This window comes from Nerophis lumbriciformis, linkage group LG14 (genome assembly GCF_033978685.3).
Source record: "Nerophis lumbriciformis linkage group LG14, RoL_Nlum_v2.1, whole genome shotgun sequence".
Lineage (NCBI taxonomy): Eukaryota > Metazoa > Chordata > Actinopteri > Syngnathiformes > Syngnathidae > Nerophis > Nerophis lumbriciformis.
The window spans coordinates 38696324-38707830 of record NC_084561.2 but is presented as its reverse complement, the minus strand read 5'-3'; the positions used below and the strand labels follow the sequence as shown (position 1 = coordinate 38707830).

General features: G+C 40.8%; 1 protein-coding gene across 1 annotated transcript in view; it reads left to right on the top strand.

The window, feature by feature from the left end:
- The first annotated feature begins 2578 nt into the window (after positions 1 to 2578).
- The window catches only part of b3galt2 (UDP-Gal:betaGlcNAc beta 1,3-galactosyltransferase, polypeptide 2), a 57640-nt gene continuing 48711 nt past the window's right edge, over positions 2579 to 11507 (top strand). Inside the window, exon 1 of the mRNA XM_061975552.2 lies at positions 2579 to 3226. The gene's annotated coding sequence lies outside the window, so the exon portion shown is untranslated. The remainder of the gene's footprint in view (positions 3227 to 11507) is intronic.

Below are 11507 nucleotides of genomic sequence, written 5' to 3'. Positions count from 1 at the left end.
CTGAAAGGGAGCTAGAGCTTGTTGGTCTTCCCATACAGTGCTGTGCTGCACAGGCTGCGTGGAAAGCCCATCCATCGGCGGAGGTAGCTGCTGATCTTTCTCTCCAGAGTCTCCACGGTTGAGGAACCTCATACAACAACAGAGGCCAGAGTATCCGGGGCAAGACGCCATGCTGGTAAATCCAAGCCTTAAACCGGCCAGGTAAGCCAGACTTGTCTACAGCCGATAACCACGTCTCCAGTTCTTTGATGGTCGTTTGGATTGCTGCAGTATCCCTGAGACTACAGTCAAAAACCTTGCCCAGGCTCTTGACCGGTTTCTCGGTGATAGATGGGATTGCTGTGCCATCCACGAAGAAGCGGAACTTGTCTGCCAGTTTTCCCTTCTTCAGAACCATCGACCTGGATTTAGTTGGTTTAAAGCTCATTCTTGCCCAGGAGATGAGCTTTTCCAGGCCCTGGAGTATTGAAAGTATATCAAATTAACATTTAACAAAGTGATCGCAGCATTCCCGTGCATTCTTCGACTCTTTGGACAGAGTGTGAGCTGCAAGCTTTTCTCGTTGTTGTTTTGTAAAATCTTGCACTCTTCCGCCCTTTTTCATTGACTCTCGAGGGACTCTGAAGGAACGTTTATTCTTTTGGCTATTTGAATGATTTGTATAGCCCGGGGGTCAGCTGGAGCTTTCTCAAAAATGGAAAAAGATTGGGGGCAAATATATTTGTTGTTTTAATAATGTTTCTGTATGAGGACAAATATGACACAGATTTCCTAATTTTCAGAAAGCCCACTGTCTAATATGTTTGTGTTTATGCTTCACTGATGACAGTATTTGTATTTGTCCTACTAATTTTGGTGGTCCTTGAACTCACCGTAGTTTGTTTACATCAGAGGTGTCCAAAAATGTCTTAGCGAGGGCCACAAAGAGAAAAATTAAAGGACGCGAGGGGCACTTTTATACATTTTGTATATGAAAAATACTCAAACCAAAACAATGTAGATGAACATCTGCTAAAGTTTTGGAAAAAAAACCCGTCTACTTCTTAGCTTTGTGTTATAGATAACGAAGCAATAAAATAATTATTGATTTTATTTGTATTTATGTTAACTTGTCCCATTTACTCTCTGTAAAGCACCAGTTCCATTGGCAGCAAAACAAGCCCAGAGCATAATACTACCACCACCATGCTTGACGGTAAGAATGGTCAGCAGCAGGAAGCATGAAGTGCTCTAAAACTTGCTGGTAGACGGCTGCGTTGACCCTGGATCTCAGGAAACAGAGTGGACCGACACCAGCAGATGACATGGCACCCCAAACCATCACTGATGGTGGAAACTTTACACTAGACTTCAGGCAACGTGGATCCTGTGCCTCTCCTGTCTTCCTCCAGACTCTGGGACCTCGATTTCCAAAGGAAATGCAAAATTTGCATGGTTGGGTGATGGTTTGGGGTGCCATGTCATCTGCTGGTGTCGGTCCACTCTCTTTCCTGAGATCCAGGGTCAACGCAGCCGTCTACCAGCAAGTTTTAGAGCACTTCATGCTTCCTGCTGCTGACCTGCTCTATGGAGATGGAGATTTCAAGTTCCAACAGGACTTGGCGCCTGCACACAGCGCAAAATCTACTCGTGCCTGGTTTACGGACCATGGTATTTCTGTTCTAAATTGGCCCGCCAACTCCCCTGACCTTAGCCCCATAGAAAATCTGTGGGGTATTGTGAAAAGGAAGATGCAGAATGCCAGACCCAAAAACGCAGAAGAGTTGAAGGCCACTATCAGAGCAACCTGGGCTCTCATAACACCTGAGCAGTGCCAGAAACTCATCGACTCCATGCCACGCCGCATTAACGCAGTAATTGAGGCAAAAGGAGCTCCAACCAAGTATTGAGTATTGTACATGCTCATATTTTTCATTTTCATACTTTTCAGTTGGCCAACATTTCTAAAAATCCCTTTTTTGTATTAGCCTTAAGTAATATTCTAATTTTGTGACACACGGAATCTTGGATTTTCATTTGTTACCACTTCAAATCATCAAAATTAAATGAAATAAACATTTGAATGCATCAGTCTGTGTGCAATGAATAAATATAATGTACAAGTTACACCTTTTGAATGCAATTACTGAAATAAATCAAGTTTTTCAAAATATTCTAATTTACTGGCTTTTACCTGTAGTTCTTGTCACCCTGTTGTCCTCACTCAGGTCTGCATGGAGCTGGAGGGGGCGTGGCCTCCAGCTCCGGCTGAAAATCGGGAGATTTTCGGGAGAATATTTGTCCCTGGAGGTTTTCGGGTGATGCACTGAATTTCGGGAGTCTCCTGGAAAATTCGGGAGGGTTGGCAAGTATGGTTTAACTTTAACTTTAAGTGTAAAGCGAAATGTTGCTCTCATTTGTTTACTAGCTAGAATGTAATGTAGAAACATGCATACGTGCTTGTCTTGCACGTGGATTGTGAGCGATTTTTTTAATTTGTTTTTATTTTTAAAGTGCAGTTCCCCTTTAAACTGATGGCGCCTCTGCGTGCGACGAACACTGCGTTTTCCTATAGCCCGTGAACGCAACGCGAGCGTCTAACTAGGTCACGTGAGACGCTCGGCTAAAAAGAATGCGGTGACGTGCGAGAGTTCCGTCAGTGGAGCGGCGTCTCGCTGACATCCTCGCCCGGCGAGAGGCTTCCTTGGCCGCGTACAAAAAACCGGACGGCGGGGAAAGCGGTAACCAGGCAAAGAATGAAGCGGGAGATAATGTTTTTACCCCGAAACAAAGCATTGTAGGTGGCTATATTTAGTGGCCATTGTATTGTTTTTTCCTCCATCGCCCTCACTGCGTGCGACTGTACACCCGCCAGCCGAGCATCGTCCCCCGGTTTCCCCTTCGAGCTGTGGTCGAGCTCCGCTGTGGCGTCCCTCTTCTTTTTTTTTTTTTTCTTTCTTTTTTTTTTTTATAACGTAAAGCCCCTGGAAAGAGCAACTTGGATAAAAAACAGGAAACAGTAAGGAACGGAACTCATTTATCAAGAAGCTGCGGTGTGTTACCGGGAGAGGGAGGAGCAGTTGCAGCACTAAAAAAAAAACCCACACAAAAAAAAAAAACCCGCAGGGTTGAAGAGCCGTGGGGAGGACCAGCAAGGTGTGATTAGAGGAGACAACATAAAACGTTTTCGGTTACAGGATGGCGCGGTGATGTGGACCTAAAGCAGCGGCAACACAAGACATAGGAGGTAAGGCACCACTGCATGTGCCCCTGGATCCTCCACATCCTCTTTTGCCATTTACACTTCCACACCCACTCCTGTCTCCTTCACACTTGCACCTTCCACTTGACAACTATCACTACCACATTGTGAACCTTTGGATCCTTCCATCAAACACTTAATGCTGCCCCTAAAGTACTTAATGCATCACTGCACTATTTTGAGTGGTTGCCATTTATTTTCAGTATTATTATCTTTTTTTTTTTTTTTTTTTAAATGTATTTATTTATTTACAGAAAAATATAGTTTTTAAGGCTGGGCAATATGGCATTTTATTAATATCTCGATATTTTTAGGCCATGTCACGATGCACGATATACAGGTAAAAGCCAGTAAATTAGAATATTTTGAAAAACTTGATTTATTTCAGTAATTGCATTCAAAAGGTGTAACTTGTACATTATATTTATTCATTGCACACAGACTGATGCATTCAAATGTTTATTTCATTTAATTTTGATGATTTGAAGTGGCAACAAATGAAAATCCAAAATTCCGTGTGTCACAAAATTAGAATATTACTTAAGGCTAATACAAAAAAGGGATATTTAGAAATGTTGGCCAACTGAAAAGTATGAAAATGAAAAATATGAGCATGTACAATACTCAATACTTGGTTGGAGCTCCTTTTGCCTCAATTACTGCGTTAATGCGGCGTGGCATGGAGTCGATGAGTTTCTGGCACTGCTCAGGTGTTATGAGAGCCCAGGTTGCTCTGATAGTGGCCTTCAACTCTTCTGCGTTTTTGGATCTGGCATTCTGCATCTCCCTTTTCACAATACCCCACAGATTTTCTATGGGGCTAAGGTCAGGGGAGTTGGCGGGCCAATTTAGAACAGAAATACCATGGTCCGTAAACCAGGCACGGGTAGATTTTGCACTGTGTGCAGGCGCCAAGTCCTGTTGGAACTTGAAATCTCCATCTCCATAGAGCAGGTCAGCAGCAGGAAGCATGAAGTGCTCTAAAACTTGCTGGTAGACGGCTGCGTTGACCCTGGATCTCAGGAAACAGAGTGGACCGACACCAGCAGATGACATGGCACCCCAAACCATCACTGATGGTGGAAACTGTACACTAGACTTCAGGCAACGTGGATCCTGTGCCTCTCCTGTCTTCCTCCAGACTCTGGGACCTCGATTTCCAAAGGAAATGCAAAATTTGCATGGTTGGGTGATGGTAATCACACTATATGTGTCTAACATTAGGGATGTCCCGATCCAGGTTTTTGCACTTCCGATCCGATACCGATATTGTTTTTGCATTTCCGATCCGATACCGATACTGACCGATACTGGCCTATCCGAGCATGTATTAAAGTTTAAAGTTATTTTATTATTATTAGCCTTTATTTAACCAGGTAAAATCCCATTGAGATCAAAGATCTCTTTTCCAAGGGAGACCTGGCCAAGAAGGCAGCAGCAAGGTTACATTAAAAACAGTAAACAAATACATAAAACATCACATTTACAACATTAAAACTTGCTCACATGACACATGTGCATACAGACAAGGTAGACTGCAATCCTTTCACAGAAGCTTTAAACTCATTCAACGTAACTAGGGTTTGAAGTTTAATGTTCGATTTAGGGCTGCAGCTAACGATTATTTTTCTATCGATTAATCTATAGATTATTTTTTCGATTAATCGGTTAATCTATAGATTATTTTTTTTCGATTAATCTATAGATTATTTTTCCTTTTACCGATTTTTTTTTTTTTTTTAAATGAAGAGGAAAAAATAAATGTAGGCCAGTTTTTTCAAAAGGCATGGCTTTTATTTACAAAAAAAAAAGTATGGCCACTCAGTCAACATTGACAACAACATGACAAAATATTCTGTAACAATGTAAACATTTAAAACTTTTAACATTTAACAAAATTAAAAGTAGCTTATTTGCTTTTTAATGTGCAAATATAAAAGTAAACATCCAGTGCAAATCTTAATATTCTGGAATAGTATAAGCATTTCAAAAGTAAAAGTATTGCTTATTTTGCTTTAAAATGTGCAAAAATAAAGATAAACATCCAATACAATAAAGTGCAAAACGGAAATATTCTGTAACAAGTGTAAACATTTCAACAAAAGTAAAAGTATTGCTTATTTGCTAAAATGTGCAAAAATAAAGCTAAACATCCAATACAAAAAAGTGTACAGTGTAAACATTTCAACAAAAGTAAAAGTATTGCTTATTTTGCTTAATAACACAACAATGATAGTATGATTAAAGTGAAAGTTAATTGTTGGTTTGTACATAGTATATGTAACTGTTAATGTTGTAAAAGGTATTTGCACAACTAATTAACGTTAGCGTTTGTGACACGTCTTGTGCCGTGGGGTTCTTTCAGGACCGACAGACTGAACGCCAGACGGCTTTGCCAGGTTTACAATCTTTTAATTTTACACAAAGTCTTTTCTCTTCCAACTGCGCGGATCGCGCACCTGGGCACGATTGCGGCGTCGCTCCCGGCGCGCCCCGCCTCGCCGCCGCCGCCTCTCCACAGCGTTAAAGAGGAGCGCGTCTTTGTAAACACTGAACAGGCACGCCAAACGCGCCTCTCAGAGCGAAACGGTGCTTTAGTTTATGAATTTACAACGCAGATACAAATGACACATTCATGTTTTTGTGTAATAATGACAACGTATACGCACGCGGACGATTGACTTGTTGATGGTGATGGCAAGAACGCTGTCGGGGGTTTTCTTTTCAAATGTTCCTTCATAGCCGTTGTGCTGCTATGATAGGCCATTTCCGCTCGACACAGTGTGCATACAACAACATTATTAGGCCGTTTATTGAAATACTCCCACACTTTTGACGACTTTTGGCGTGCTTTTTTCCCCTCGCTCGCATCGTCTGCTTTGCGCTCCGCCATGACAGTAGTGTGACGTAAATATGCGACGCACCGACGCACAAAAACGGCGTCGACGTATTTACGTAACCGATGACGTCGACTACGTCGACGCGTCGTTTCAGCCTTAGTTCGATTGTAGGTTATTCCAAGCCTTCGGTGCTGAAAACCTAAATGCTTTCTTGCCCAGTTCAGTTCTTACTCTGGGGACGACAAATTGCAGAACATTCATTGAACGAAGATTGTGACTTCCTTGTTTCTTTGTTAAAAGACAAGACAGATAAGATGGAGTGATACCCAGAATGCTTTTGTAGATGAAAACATACCAATGATTGAGGCGTCGAGCACATAAAGATGTCCAGTTAACCATTGAGTATAACACACAATGGTTAGCCTACTTAGTTGTCAGAATCATGTTGAAAAGGGTTTTAGTACTCTTGATAACAACTAGCCAGCTGAATTAGGGGAGTTTGAATAATACACAATGGTTGGTAACAAGAAACTGACCTGTTTATTCAAGGATAAACACAAAATAGACAAAATTATACATGACAAACAGAAATGGCACCATTGAACTAGGGCTTTTTTTAATAGTGCGATATTTTAAGGCCATATTGCGATACACAATATATATCTCGATATTTTGCCTTAGCCTTGAATGAACACTTGATGCATATAATCACAGCAGTATGATGATTCTATGTGTTTTGATTGATTGATTGAGACTTTTATTAGTAGGTTGCACAGTGAAGTACATATTCCGTACAATTGACCACTAAATGGTAGCACCCGAATAAGTTTTTCAACTTGTTTAAGTCGGCGTCCACTTAAATTGATTCATGATACAGATATATACTATCAGATATATACTATAAACATAATACAGTCATCACACAAGATAATCACATTTAATTATTTACATTATTTATAATCCAGGGTGTGGAGGGGGGCGCCGGATGTAAATGTCAAAAAGACAGCCAAAAGAGTTTGATATGAGAATAAATCTAAAGTTAAAATATAGGGTAGAAATGCACCCATTTGCAGGAAATGTAGTCTTGATTTTCAAAATTTTCTTTCAAGGCTTGCATGTCTACATTAAAACATTCTTCTTCAAACTGCATTAATATATGCTACTTTTAAACTTTCATGCAGAGAAGGAAATCACAACTAAAAAAATCACTAATTTTTTCATACGGTGTTGATGTGGAAATTTTTGCCACGGCATTTTGATGGTGTGGACGTGTGGCACCGAATGGAGATAAGCGTCTCGACAGACGTCACAATATTTGAACAATGATGACGAAAACTGTTTTCTCTGTCGTGTCCGTGTGTCGAAAATTGTTATGCGCTTATTTTTTTATTTGATTTTGTGCGTGGCATAGATTTGCTATGCGCAGAGGACACTTAGACAGTGCGCAATTGCACAGGCGCGCACCTTAGAGGGAAGGTTGGTCACACGGCTGCGCTAGCATCACAGCTAACGTTAGCCATGCTGCTACCTCTCTGCTGGGAGAGGACGTATACGTATGTGACGTATGACGTGACAGTTTGTGACGTGTGTAAGAAGGTGCGCTTGCTGTCTGTGAGAGGGAGACACAGGAAAGAGTGAGAAGAGCCTGTCGTGTAATGCCAGCAGCTAAAAGCAACTGCGTGAGAATCCACAGACCTGTGGATGTGTTGAAGGTGTGCTGGGAAATACGGAACGGAAATTAGGGAGCAGCAGAAAAGTGGAATGTATTATTTAAATCGGTGCGTTGGAAAACACGGACCGGAGTTTTTTTTTTAAACTGGATCTGGATCGGCATTTTCCCATGCCTTGCCGATACGCAATTTTTGGAAAATATCGGCAGCCGATCCGATCCAAATATCGGATCGGGACATCCCTATCTAACATTAAAACATTCTTGTTCATACTGCATTAATATATGCTCATTTTAAACTTTCATGCAGAGAGGGAACTCACAACTAAGTCAATTTGCCAAAACTGTATTTATTAAGCAGTGGCACAAACATTTCAAAACAGAAAGTGCAAAGATTGTCAGAGACATTTTAAAGCAAGCTATGAGTGCACTTTTGTGCATGATGTCACTAAGATGACATATCAAAACAACACTAAAGTAAAGTGCACTTTTTGCACAGAACGCCACTACAATAGTTTAAAACAAATAAAGTGCACTTTTGTGCATGATGTCACACAAGATATTTCAATAAGTGTCAAATAAAAATGAGCTGCATAATAGGAAATCAAATAGTGTATGTCCTTCGCTATGCGGTAGGTTACTGCGGACGTTATCTCCTGTTTTTGACAATTTTTTTTCCATACGGTGTTGATCTGGAAATGGAAGATAGTGCTGGTTGCTTCGGCATTTTGTTGGTGTGGCACCGACCGAGATGTTGACATGCAGAGTTTCAAGCACTCCTTATTCTCTAGCGCAGTGGTTCTCAAATGGGGGTACGCATACCCCTGGGGGTACTTGAAGGTATGCCAAGGGGTACGTGAGATTTTTTTTAAATATTCTAAAAATAGCAACAATTCAAAAATCCTTTATAAATATATTTATTGAATAATACTTCAACAAAATATGAATGTAAGTTCATAAACTGAACATCAAATCAAGTAGGCTATTCCATCCATTACCATAAACCCAGAGTTTCCCCCATGGCCCATGCCATAATGGTTTGATCCTACCTGGCGGTGCCACACCGCACCAACTGTCAATCAACTATCGATGTAGAAAACAATGGAGGCGTGGTTAAAGCGTAGCAGTAATGCAGCTGAAAACAAGGAGGAACATGTGCCAAAGAAGACCAAACCTGAGCTGGCAAAATTCAGACAGTATTCCGAAGAATATGTGTTAATGGGATTTACGGCTTCGAGATGTAACCACCCCAAGGCATTGTGTTTTTTCTGTGGAGAAATGTTAGCGAACAGCGGCATGAAGCCCGGGCGTCTTCAGCGGCATCTCCGGACAAAACACGCTTGCCATGTCGGTAAGCCACCTGATTTTTTTAATAGGAGACTAAATGAATTCAGGTCATCTCAAGACACGATGCGGAAAGCCTCCACAACGTCAGCCAAAGCCCTGGAGGCTTCTTACGCGGTGTCTTTGCTTGTTGCTAAAGCCAAAAAGCCGTTCACTATCGCTGAAGAGCTGATACTGGACCCCGACTTAAACAAGTTGAAAAACTTATTGGGGTGTTACCATTTAGTGGTCAATTGTACGGAATATGTACTGTACTGTGCAATCTACTAATAAAAGTTTCAATCAATCAATCGATCAATACTTCCAGCCGCTGCAGTGCTGGCCAAGACAATACTGGATAAAAACAAAGCCGAGAAAATAAAGAATGTGCCTTTATCAAATGACTCTGTTTGCTGGAGAGTAGATAAAATGGGAAAATACATTGTTGGCAGCTATATTTTTTGTGGACATGTTACATAAATATTGATGTTAAAGATTTCTTTTTTTGTGAAGAAATGTTTAGAATTAAGTTCCTGAATCCAGATGGATCTCTATTACAATCCCCAAAGAGGGCAGTTTAGTTGATGATTACTTCTATGTGTAGAAATCTTTATTTATAATTGAATTAGTTGTTTATTTTTCAACAAGTTTTTAGTTATTTTTATATATTTTTTTCCAAATAGTTCAAGAAAGACCACTACAAATGAGCAATATTTTGCACTGTTATACGATTTAATAAATCAGAAACTGATGACATAGTGCTGTATTTTACTTCTTTATCTCTTTTTTTCAACCAAAAATGCTTTGCTCTGATTAGGGGGTACTTGAATTAAAAAAAAAATTCACTGGGGGTACATCGCTGAAAAAAGGTTGAGAACCACTGCTCTAGCGGGTGACTTTTCAAATGATGCTATGCTACAAATTAGTAGTGCCGCTACTTTTGCCGCATACTTGACATATCACGGTTGTCTGTTCGACATTTTTTTCATACGGTGTTGATCTGGAAATGGAAGACGCCAGGCTCAATTGGGGTCAGTGCTTGTTGCCTTGGCATTTTGTTGGTGTGGCACCGGCCGAGATGTTGACACGCGGAGTTTCAAGCACTCTTCATTCTCTCGCGGGTGACTTTTCAAATGATGCCACAAATTAGTAGTGCTGCTACTTTTTGTAGCAACGCTTTTGCCGCATACTGTCCAACAGTTTAAGAACATTTCTCAACGAGCTATTGCAAGGAATTTAGGGATTTCACCATCTACGGTCTGTAATATCATCAAAAAGGTTCAGAGGAACTAGAGAAATCACTGCACGTAAGCGATAATATTACGGACCTTCGATCCCTCAGGCGGTACTGCATCAAAAAGCGACATCAGTGTGTAAAGGATATCCCCACATGGGCTCAGGAACACGTCAGACAACTACTGTCAGTAACTACAGTTCGTCGCTACATCTGTAAGTGCAAGTTAAAACTCTACTATGCAAAGTGAAAGCCATTTATCAACAACACCCAGAAACGCCGCCGGCTTCCCTGGGCCCAAACTCATCTAAGATGGACTGATGCAAAGTGTAAAAGTGTTCTGTGGTCTGACGAGTCCACATTTCAAATTGTTTTTGGAAACTATGGACGTTGTGTCCTCCGGACCAAAGAGGAAAAGAACCATCCGGATTGTTAAAAGCGCAAAGTTCAAAAGCCAGCATTTAGTGCCCAAAGCATTGGTAACTTACACATCTGTGAAGGCACCATTAATGCTGAAAGGTACATACAGGTTTTGGAACAACATATGTTGCCATCCAAGCAACGTTATCATGGGCGCCCCTGCTTATTTCAGCAAGACAATGCCAAGCCACGTGTTACAACAGCGTGGCTTCATAGTAAAAAGTGCGGGTACTAGACTGGCCTGCCTGTAGTCCAGACCTGTCTCCCATTGAAAATGTGTGGCACATTATGAAGCCTAAAATACCACAGCGGACTGTTGAACAACTTAAGCTGTACATCAAGCAAGAATGGGAAAGAATTCCACCTGAGAAGCTTAAAAAATGTGTCTCCTCAGTTCCCAAACGTTTACTCAGTGTTGTTAAAAGGAAAGGCCATGTAACACAGTGGTAAAAATGCCCCTGTGCCAACTTTTTTGCAATGTGTTGCTGCCATTAAATTCTAAGTTAATGATTATTTGCAAAAAAAAACCAAGTTTCTAAGTTCGAACATTAAATATCTTGTCTTTGCAGTCTATTCAATTGAATATAAGTTGAAAAGGTTTTGCAAATCATTGTATTGTGTTTTTATTTACGAATTACACAACGTGCCAACTTCACTGGTTTTGGGTTTTGTAATATACAAATATATATTTTGATTCCGAAGAAATATATATTGCTTACATGTGAGTTGACAAATAAAGCTGATGTTGATCCATCTGATGTCCATGCCTCCTCTACGTAA